A 12,372-nucleotide genomic window follows, 5' to 3' on the forward strand; every position below is an offset into this window, starting at 1 on the left:
CTAATCATAACCATTGCTACAGCAAAAAAGTCCTTAAATACAACATCAAAGTTACCTTTAATCCAACCCACTGTCAGAGCAGGCACGCAATAGGAAGGAAGAGCAAGCTTACGCCAAGCTGCAAGGTGGAAGTTGAAGCTACAAGAGATTTGATAAATGACTTTGCTCGAAGGGGGCTGTATACCATCATGGATTAAGAGGTTCCTGCCCCTTGATCACCAAGACAACGTTGATCACGCTGTAATTGTTGTGCAAACCCCAGTATCCTCAAATGTAAGTATGGCAAGAAATTGTCCGACAATGATATTATGGAGTGTTTGACAAACCCTTTTTCACCATTTTCTCTTTGTTATGGTAGCTAACGTGGATTGACGTGAAAAAAGATAAAAATATTTGGTATGAAAAAGTAAAAATGTTTTGTTTTATAGTATTTTTTTTATTTAAAAATAGTAAAAAAATAAATGATATGATATAAAAAATGAAAAAATAAAAATATTTTGATATTAATTTTTTTGAAAAAAAAAAAAAAATGTAAATAGCGTTAAGAGGAGGGGAAGGGATCTGACATCATCACGTGTCTGTGGCCATACTAATTAATCCACGTCGGATTTGTTGCTATACTCCTCCTACCTCGGACTATTGGCTCTTCGTTTTACAATTTAGTGTGGGGTCTTGAATTCTTTCTTTGGTTTGGAATTGGACTCATTTTCTACTTTTACATTGGGCCCACCATCATCTTCTATCCGTAGCCATACTAATCCAAGTCGGATTGGTGTCGTTTATCTGAGAAGAAGCAAACCACAGGGATGACATGCACTTAATTGGGTGATCAGGCCATGCTAGATTGAGATCCAATGAATGGCCCAGATCGATCAAGACAGCACATAAGAGAGAGAAAGAAGCAAGTCACATAAACGGCTTGCAACTCACATGTATGAATATAAAACTATATAAGTTAACCATAATTCAACATTTTTTTAATTAAACGAGGATTGTGTTGAGTTTGTGTTGAGTAATTCATTGGTCATATAAAAAATTGGCAGCATTTATGTACGTTGCATGTTGAGTTCAGGTTGTGTCAAGGCATGAGTATAAAATTATATAAGTTAACTATATATAACTTAATACAATTAATTAAACAGGTTAAACTCCTCAATTTGAACCCACTAAATTCTTGTTAAGTTTGTGTCGGATTCGTGATCCCTTTCGCCATTACAATAGTTCGCTTCTAGGCTAGGGCCTTGACCAGTGAAGGCGTGCTCTCCCACAGTTTTCGACCTAGAGAGTTGTAACCCAATTAACAAGACGAACCATCTGCAAGTGTTCGCCAGAATCAATTAATAACAAAGATTTTGTGAATCTTGCCCAAATTGTGGCAAAAGAATGATGGGGCTGAAATTGGGACAGAATTTTGGCCCGTTAACTTATAGATCAAAGCACTGCAGGTGAGTTACTTGAATGAGTAAATATTTTAGAATTCGTAGAATCCTAACAAGATACATATGTCGTTTGGTTTTGGTTGTGCTCAAGTAGAGGGAACAATAAGAATTTGGGAGAATATTTAACATATAAACATAAAAGAAAAACTACTTACTTTTGTCCATTATTGCTTAAGTACTTGAATTGAATAACCTAGAAATTCAAACATGAACTTTTGTTGAATTTGCAATCTTAGAACCAATCTTATAACCTTGGAGATTAAACGTATGTTGAATTTGCAATCTTAGAACCAATTTTATAATATTAGAGTTTTTGGCTGATCTATTTTATATATTAAAGTTGTGATTGATAGATATCACAAACTTATTGATAGATAGTCCAAAACTCTTATCCATAATCAAATGTTATTTTGATTCTTCGATCAAGTAAGTCAACATTTTGTGAAATTAAATAACTTTCACCTTCGGTAGTTATCCATATATTAATTACCCAAAAATTTTATTTAAATAAATCTTTATTAATATAATATACTATATACATATAATATATGTGACATGTATGCCACCTTAAAAGACTTATTGTAACAAGAACCCTCCTTTTTAGTGTTAGACAATAAAAGCTCATCATATCATCAATCTCTTTTCCTTAATGTATGGGATATCGATGTGTTTCCATTTGTATCTCTATATAATGTTTGCTCTTGTAATCAATATTATCATCCAACTTAATAAGCATGTAGTCTCTTGAATCTCTTGTGTTCTCTTCTTCTTCTTCTCTTCTTCTTCACAAACTTTCTTCCCCTTCTCAATATTTTACAATATACATTTACTTTTTTCTTTTATAAGTAAGTGACAAATATTTCTAAGTTGTTATATATATAGATTGAGAAATACTATTTAATATTTTCTTATTTTTCTCTAGATATCTATTTTTGTTTTGTTTTTTTAAAAAAAAAATCAACCATTAAATTTCTTCTATATATCTTACATATTTGATGGTTGATTTTACATTCGATGGTTGATTTTAAAAAAGAAAAAATGAGAGAAGAATGAGAGAATACTTTCGTAGTTATCGGAATGCTTCATACCTTAGGGTAATTAATCAAACGATTTGCACCCTTGGACAACCATCTCCGCCCTCTTCCTCCGTCAAGTTCTCGTTAAATGCTCAAGGGCCTCCTTACCAAGTTGCATTGCAAATATGTTGGAATGTGTCATGTAGTTTGTTGAATACTCGAACTGATATGCCATGGAGCCACTCAGAAATCTTCTGGTATATATCGTGGAGCAACTCTAAAATTTGCTGGTATATATCTTGGAGAAACTCTAAAATCTCCTGGTATGAGCCCTGTATTTCCCTTATGGACTTGAATGCACATGGGCATAAAATGATCAACCACCAAATGGGAGGAAGGAGGGTCGATAGCAATAAACCACAGGCTACGACACCCGAAATCTGACAAACAAGTTTAGTGATAGGGAGGTATCTTGTGTTTGGAATTGGTTGGGTTATTTCGAGGAAATATTTGGCATAAACATTTGTAACCAGTACTAGAATGAAAGAGGACATGATTGGACCATGTGTGTCAAATGGAGAATCTTGTGCGTTTTGATACTTCAGATGGATGAGGCCAATAAGCACTTGAATGAGAAACTGGACACCAGCTTGGAGATTGGTGGAGAAACCATAGCCAATCTGTCCTTGTTCACTTGCATAAACAAAAATAGAAAATGGAAATTTATAGTAGTTTCTCCCTTGAATTTTACTATTGTCATCTATATAAGATATTTATAAGTCTAGTTTATTTAGAAAGTATAAGAAATAGCAGAAAGTACACATAGCCAATCTTCCACAGATTGCATGCATGGAAGGATCCGGAAAGAATTAAGTATATATAAGCAAAATGGCTTCTTTTTAATGGAATATTTTATCAACCGCCTTCTTCAAATCCATGCAATTAGATAATTTTGTAAATAAGATGTAAGATTATTTCTATCCTTCTCTGTGAAAGCATAATTAAAGCAAAGAGGATAGCACTAACCGTTGTGAAGGACGATTGACGAAACTGTTGCCTTCCATTTTCCCAAGATATTCCTACTATCTTTTATATAACTCTGGTTTTGGTAGATGGTGAGCGAGTGAGTGAGTGAGTTGTACAGAAAAGATCGTTGGTGTTTCTTTTATAGATGAAAATTCATGCATGTATTATTTAATTAATTAATACAAACTTAATTTTATTCTTGAAGATGTTTGTATGAATGTTTTGTTCGATCGGTACAGATAGGACGACATGTCACATGTATATATGATGTAAGCGTCATTACTTCCCTTCTATGAGGCATATTTTGGGTGCTGCACCAAAAGTGCCCTGAAACTGATCCAAACTCCTTGAATTGTAAAGATTGATATATTTAATTGAAATAAATTATCACCCAAGTGAGATACCAAAATACAATTGGTTTTAAAAGTTTAAACCGATAAAAAATAATAAATTTAATCATTTAATCAATACTTTAATTACAGTTATGTATAAATCCTGAAAGAAATGAGAAAAAGCTAATCAAATGCTTATTTGACCTACTAAATCTAGACAAAGTTCAAAGTTAATTCCACAATCAACCTAATATACTCGAAGAACATTGTAAAGTGAGATGCCGGATGCATTTGGGCATGGTAAACGTAATGCTACTTTAAAGCAGCCACACTTGACTTGTACGTGCGGCAAGCCACTTTTGCATTGGTTTCGAGAAAAATTATGTTTTGAGAGTTGCTGCTCAGAATAATATAATTAACAAGAGTACGATTAAAAAAATCCGTAAATAAAAGGAGAGGGCGTGGCTCAAACTCATCTCGCATTCAGCCTTTGAAGGGAAAATTTCAATGATTAATTCTTAAACTATACCATCGATTGCATTAACTAGAGCAAGTTAAGCAAGTATGACCAAAAGCTAAATGACAGATATTAAGGATATAAATCTTTTAGAATAAATGTTGATTTTAAATTTGAGTGCACATGTGTGGTCTCTAGGCAGGGCCGGCTCAATGGCTAGACCATTAAGGCGGTCGCCTAGGGCCCCCAGTTAGTAAGGCCTAAAATTTTTTTTAATAAGCCCAAAAAAATATTTTAATAAGGCCTAAAAAAATTTTTAATTTTATTTTAACTCAAGGCCTAATTTTTTTTTTTTTAAATAAGGCCCAAAATTTTTTCTCATAAAAATTTAAGGCCTTTAAAATAAGGCTTCAATATAATAAGCCCATTGCAAAATAAGACCAATTAACCCAAAAAAAACTAATATGCCACATCAATTTTTTTTGGCAACTAATTAAAAGTTAAACTTAAAAGTCATGAAACAACAATGAGAATGAAAATAATAATAATATTATAAAAATATAATAATATTATTAAAAAAAATATTAAAAAAAATAAGGTCTAACTTCAAAATTTCGCTTAAGGCCCCCAAATACATTGAGCCGCTAGGGGTGCAAAGGCGGTTACGGTTAGCGGTTAGTGGCAATAACCGCTACCCGTAACCGCCCTAGCGGTTAGTAAATTTCACTAACCGCAACCGCTAACCGCCTAGCGGTTAACGGTTAGCGGTTAGTGGCCGGTTAGCGGTTAGTGAAATAGATAACCGCCCGCTAACCGCTTTTTTAAAATTGGGCTTTTTTTTTTTGGGCTTTTTGGGCTTATTTTTTTGGGCTTTTTTTTACCCTCATTTTTTTTCTTGTATTTTTAATATCTTCTTGGGCCCAATTGCTATAAATATTTGAATTGTCATTGGATCATATGATTAAGTGTTGATCTTATAAACTTACAAACAAACAAAAATACTTCAATTGTAGTTATAAGTAATACATTGTTTAATCCAATGTCAATTACTTAATTTGATATTATATGAATCACATTGTCATTGTCATTGTACATGAATAATTGATTAAGTATTGGAATTGTAATTGGATCATATAGTTAAATATTTATCTTATACATTTATATTATTCAATATGCATATAATATAACTATAAGCAATTATATATATATATATAAAATTCAAAATTGTTCAAAATTGTTAATTTTCTTTTTTTTTTTCTTTCAAAAAATGGTTAAATTTCTTTTTCTAAAAAATGTTCAAAAAATACATTAATACTTCAATTGTGATTATAAGTAACACATTGTTGAATCTAATGTCAATTACTTAATTTGATATTATATAATCATATAGTTTCATTAAATTATATCATATGATTCATATGATTAATTATTTAAATTCTTATCATATTTACTTATAATTTTTTTTCTTTGAATTGAACTTAATATCTAATGGTAAATGGTAATGTTCAAACTCCTAAATCCTAAATTCCTAAAGTATCTAATAATGCTTTAATTAAATTGTAGACTTGTAGTTATAAGTAATATATTGTTTAATTCAATTGAATCAATTGTGATTATCATTGTACATGAATCATATGATTAACTTGTAGACTTATGACTTATGAGTTATGTCATATTATATATGTATTATTTATTATTATATAATCATATGATTTAATGATCAAGTCATCATGTGATATAATCATATCAATTATAGTGATAATATATAAATTACTAAAATTATAATGATAATACATTAATACTTAAATTATGTTTATAAGTAACACATTGGTCATTGTTTAATCCAATGTCAATTACTTAATTTGATATTATACGAATAATATCATCATTGTACATTAATAATATGATTCACTTGAAGTCTTGAATAAAGTATTTGAATTGTCATTGAATCATATGATTAACTATTGATATTATACATTTATATTATTCATATACATATGTAGACTTATATAGACTTATAGGTTTATAACATATATTGGAAATAAGTCTCTAGATATTTAATTGTTGTATTAGTATGAATTAGTATACTTATGAGTTATGTCATATTATATATGTATAATTTGTTATTATATAATCAAATGATTTAATAACCAATCTCATGTGATATAATCATATAAATTATTGTGATAATATATTAATACTCAAATTGTGATTTAATTATTTTTTAAAAAAAATTGTGATTTAATGATTAATTGATTATATGATATAATCATATAAATTATAGTGATAATATATTAATACTCAAATTGTGATTTAATTATTTTTTTAAAAAATTGTGATTTAATGATCAAGTGATTATGTTATATGTATAAATATTTTTATAATTATAATTATAAAAATATATTATATAAAAAGGCGGTTAGCGGTTAGCGGTTACGGTTAATAGACCCAATAACCGCTAACCGCTAACCGCTAGGCGGTTATGGCGGTTAGGCGGTTAGCGGTTAATACGGTTAAACGGTTAGGCGGTTGGCGGTTATAGCGGTTAGCGGTTAGCGGGCGGTTAAAAACCGCCCGCCTTTGCACCCCTATGAGCCGCCCTATCTCTAGGTTATGAGAGGATAAAGATTTCTTCGATAAAATAGTCTAAAAAAAGTAGCTGACTAGGCTCTTACTTGGATATAAAGTTCTATATCCAAGTAAGAGCTTAGTCAGCATAAAATGTCGTATTTCCACGTAAGAGTCTTTCTTGCGGTGCAAGAGTCTTCTATAAAGTTCTTTTTTGTGTCTTTATCACGCCTCTAATTAGCCCCATGGGGCCTACAAATTCAAAACAAAAAGGATTAGGTATAACTAAAATATTCTCAAAATGAATTTGAGCAGGGAATCTAGACCGTACAATTGAAGCCCTCATTTTTACTCAATAATTATCTACCAATACTTTATTCCAAACTCTTCTTAAAGAAAGTTTACAAGACCTACTTAGACTAGGACTCTTGCACCGTAAGAAAGACTCTTACATGGAAATACGAATTTTTATGAAGAAAAAAAAAAAAATTATATTGCAACTCTTATATGGAATATTCAACCCCTAAGCGTACGATACGTAGCTGGTTAATTCCATGACATGGCACGTCCCATGAGCTTGATTAGCAATGGAGGAAATAATTAAAAAAATAAAAATAAATAAAATTTGCTTGCTGAGTCAGTTTGTTTACCGAACTAACAAAGATGAACTTTTTATTCTAACTTTTAATATGATAGAAATTTCTTTCAAACTAAATTCGCTGTTGGATTTTCATTACTAGAGCTTTAGAATAATATTCTTTAGCAACTCTTTAAAATTTGAAGTTTCGTCATTAAAATTCAACAATGTATTACTTTTTAAAATGTCAACTTCTTTTCTTTTAAATAGATAGTTTATAATTTTGATGTTGTGATTCATGAACCTAAATTTTTAAATTTAAATTACAATTACAATGTTTTAGATCAGAAGAACATAAGATAAACACCAGGAAAGCACCTAGAATTCTCCTTTCTTATATATATATATATATATATATGCACCAATTCTTTGATTTTGCTTCATATAGGCTTTTCATATCCAACCACGATAATTAAGGTTAAGCTTCTTGGTTGTGCATCTATTATTCTATATAGATAAAAACTTGCTCAAATAAAATGTCTTTCTAAGAAATTGTTTTTTCTTTTTCAATAGTCAGAAAATAAATTAGTATATGTTATACCTACTATTCTCATCATTCACGTCATGCATGACATATTTTGGGTTGACGTACGTATAAATTTTTTTTTATGCATGGCAAAACAAAATTTACATTATTCTAAACATTATTTTAATGAACGAACTTAGTAGTTTTACATTTAGGCTTTTTTTTATAAAAAAAAAAAAAAATCAAAATCATTTATACTGTAGGTTGCCTGCAGTAATGTAACTTTTTATTTTTCTCTAAATTAAGTCTCAATATCTTGGGATTCAACTTTTTTGTAATTTTATTTTTAGGGAAAAGTCTACACACCCCTTCAAACTACCACCCAATTGATAATGTAACCTCCAAACTTTCAATTGTGACAATCTCCTCCCCAAATTACCAAAACATTATCAATGTACCCCAAGGTTAGCAAAAAGATAAACATGCCCCTATAAATTTCTCAATAAGACAAAAATATCCCCATAAATTTGAAAAAAAATAAAAATAAATAATTTTTAATTTTTTTTAAAACGAAAATTTTAATTTAAAAGAAAACAATTTTTAAAATTTTTATTTTTTTTAAGGAGAAATGTTTAATTGTTTTTTAAACAGAAATTTTTCTATGAAAAAAAAAAAAGCCGACTATTTTAATTTTTTTTTTTTTTTTAAAAAAAATGAACTTTTATTTTTTTTAGATGAAATTTAATTTTTTTTAAACTTTGAAAAAAAAATAAAAAACAAAAAACAAAAACGGGAATTTTCAATTTTTATTTTTAAATTTGGCCACCCCTTGGATTTGATGTTTTCTTTTTTAGTTTTATGTTTTTTTTTATAGAAGTTTTATTATTTATTATTTTTATTTTACTAAGGGTAGTTTTATCATTGGGATTTGGGGGACATTGATAATGTTTCGTTAGCTTGGTAGGGAAATTGTCACAATTAAAAATTAGGTGAACAAATTGTAAATTTGATGGTAGTTTAAAGGGGGTTCGAGACTTTACACCTTTTTTTCCTTTTTTTTTTTTAATCATAATTGAGCCTTAATTAAAAAGCATTGACTAACCATTTATCATAATTAGGGCTTTAAAAGATTTTTTTTTTTTTTTTTGTTAAACAAAATTTTAATTATACTACTATATACTAATTGAGGCCTTGTGCAGCCGCCTAATTAGCCTAGCGAATCATCCGGCCATGCTACTGAGATATAGGGATTATTCAATCATATGAAATGCTATTTTCAAAAATCAAAGAGATTATATATATATATATATATATATATATATATATATATATATATACCTGGCTTAAATTGAGGCTAGCCTATCTAGTAATGTTACAAGTCTCTCTTATGTCCTTTCATTGATGATGTGACTCTTAAAATTACAATTGGACTTGTGATTGATCATTATCTGATTTTGATCAAATGATGATTTTAAACGCCACCTCATTTTTTGAGGGACACCAAAGTGACACAAGAGTGACTAATAGAATTACTCTTAACCCATCATCTATTTATTTAGGAGTAAAGCTACAAGTCCCTCTTGTGGCTCTCTTGAGTCCCTCCAAAAATGATATGGTTATTAAAATCACCATTGGGCTTGTGATTGATTTTTATTGGATTTTGATCAAATGGTGATTTTAATAGCCACATCATTCTTGAAAGGACTCAAGAGTGACATAAAAAGGACTTCTAGAATTACTCATTTATTTATGAGTAATTCTAAAAGTCTCTTTTATGTTCTATTTGTGTCCCTCCAAGGATGGGGTGGCTTTTAAAATCACCATTTGATTAAAATTTAATAATGATCAATCACAAGCCCAATGGTGATTTTAAAAGACACCTCATCTTTGGAGGGACACAAAAATGACTTGTGGCATTATTAATTTATCTATCTCTATGTGCACACAAACACATATATAAAAGAAAAATTAATGTAAGAAGATCTCTAAACCTGAAGACAAAATCTCTCTCTCTCTCTCTCTCTCTCTCTATATATATATATATAGATGGTCTCGACAGCAAAAATAGATTAACTGTTGTGAGGTGCATTAGTATTATTGATTGTGGTGGGCGCTGGAGGCCTGATAGCTATCAGTTAATTAATATGAATTTCTTATCGTACTACAAGAAATTCAAATTAGTATTATTGAATTTCTTATGTGGGTGGGTAACCGGTTTACAAACTTGTCAAAATTTTAAATTCTAGTGTTGTTGTGTTGTATACCGTTGCTACCTTTTCTCTGTAAGCCAACAATAATGAAAACATATGGGCCTGCAGTTATGGTGACATAAGTCATGTGATCGGATATTAATTTTTTTTGGTAATTGACCTAGTTCCAAGTATATGGTGACATATGTCAACCAATTGTAATCGTGAGTATAACATTACTTAACTCACAAAACTTCTACTTCTAAATTGAATCGAAATAGAAGTTTTGTAATCTTTTATAATTGAATCGAAGATATTGCTCATTTCCATGCAAGCTCCATCTGCGCGGAATTTCTTAGGGCTTCGCCATCTTGAAAAAGTCTCAATTTCTTAGGGCTTCGCCATCTTGCGGCTTCTAAGAGAAAGAAAAAGAAAAAGAAAAGGAAAAAGAATCATGCATGCACGTAGCCTTAAACAGTCTACTGGGGCGTATCGTTTCCGTCTTAATTTATCCATAACTGAGGCATCAACTGTGATACAAAACAAAACTCCGGGAGCAAAAAATAGAATTGTTAAAGCAGAGGAGGCAAAAGAGTATTTAACCCTCATTTTTATTATAATTTCGTCGGATTTGTACTGTATATTAAAAAAAAAATAAAAAATAAAAAACTATCTCTCACTCATTTTTATATTTATTTTTTTTCCTTTCTCTCTCTTTTCATGTGAGTGTTTTTTTAAATAAAAATTACATTTAAATAGAATATAATGAGATTTAGAGAGTTTATTATGTGGTGCTTTTAAAAAGTTAATTATCGATTAAACTTAAAAAGGTGAACTTTTAGCTAAATTTTAAAGAGAGTTCATTAATGAAAATACTCAGGGTATAAAATATCACAAGATCGAAGAGTTGAAAATAAAATGACGGCAACCAAATTGAGGTGATATGCATGGTCGACCAAAATAAATTAAATTAAATTATTATGTGTTATTTTATTCAGCAATCTTTTAGAATGAAAAATTTTCAAAAATTTGTTACAATAAACTTTCAAAGTTTACTAGTGTAGCAACATGTTGAATTTTTTTATTATTCTCTCTTCTTCTCTTTCTCCGTCTCCGCCACCAAGCCGTCCATTGCCCACCCACCGCCACAGAGGCACCAGCACCTCCACCACCAAACTGACTCTGCCGTTGCACCTTCTCCATCTCCACCACCAAACTAGCTCGTCTACACCAACATTTACCATAGAAAAATACGCAAAACCAACATACCAAATTCAATTCCTTCACTCAAAACATACGTCCAAAACCAAGACCAAAGCACAAGTCAATCAAATCAAATCCCAACAACAACAAGAAAATGCATGAGAAGAAATCGAATGACCCAATCAACCCTCCATCCCCTTTATCTTGCTCTTCGATCTCCAACGCCATACAAGAGGACCCTTTTGACCCAAACCCACTTCCTCTATTCAGATGGAAGGTCGTGGAGTGAGAGTGAGAGTGAGAGTGAGAGAGAGAGAGAGAGAAAAGGCCAAGTCATGAATCTGGTTCTCTAGTTCTATTCCATAGAGAGAAAAAGGGTGTCTCCGTGCGTGAGAGTGTGAGAGAGAAAGGTGAAAAAAAAAAACAATTAAAAAAAAAAAATTATTTAAAGAGAATAGGTGGTCAACTACTCAAGTTTGTATTAAAAAATGAGTAGGTAAAATAAAAGAAGAGTTTTTGAGTAGCTAAAATAACTCTTATTGTTGAACATTCTCAAGTCGAGGAGTTAGAATTTTGATTCAAATAAAAAACATGTAAAAATAATATTTTATTAAGGGCATGTTTGGGTGTGCATTTAAGAGATCTAAAAGGGCGTTTAACACTTAAAAGGTCTATTTGAAAAAAAAAAAATGAAAAAAAAAAGTATTCATTTGGTAAAAAAAATTGAAAACGCTTTTAAGTGTCTAAAAAGCCCACAAATAGTCAAAACGCACTTTTGAAAATAAAATTTTTGTCAAAAATCGTTTTTTGATTTAAAAGCTATATTTTTTAAACACAATTCCAAATATGCTCTAAGTCCATACTAATTTGCATGTCGACATAATGCATGATTAAACAGAATATTGAATTTCTGAATATTATAGTGTACTGAATTATTTATGATATTCTAAAAATATAATTTTATCTCTGAGCGGTTTCCTTCTTTGCTGGTTTTTCTTTGGGTAAAGTCCATGTATTTTCTTTTAAACTATGCCTAGCT

This window comes from Corylus avellana, chromosome ca1, assembly GCF_901000735.1.
Source record: "Corylus avellana chromosome ca1, CavTom2PMs-1.0".
Classification (NCBI taxonomy): Eukaryota; Viridiplantae; Streptophyta; class Magnoliopsida; order Fagales; family Betulaceae; genus Corylus; species Corylus avellana.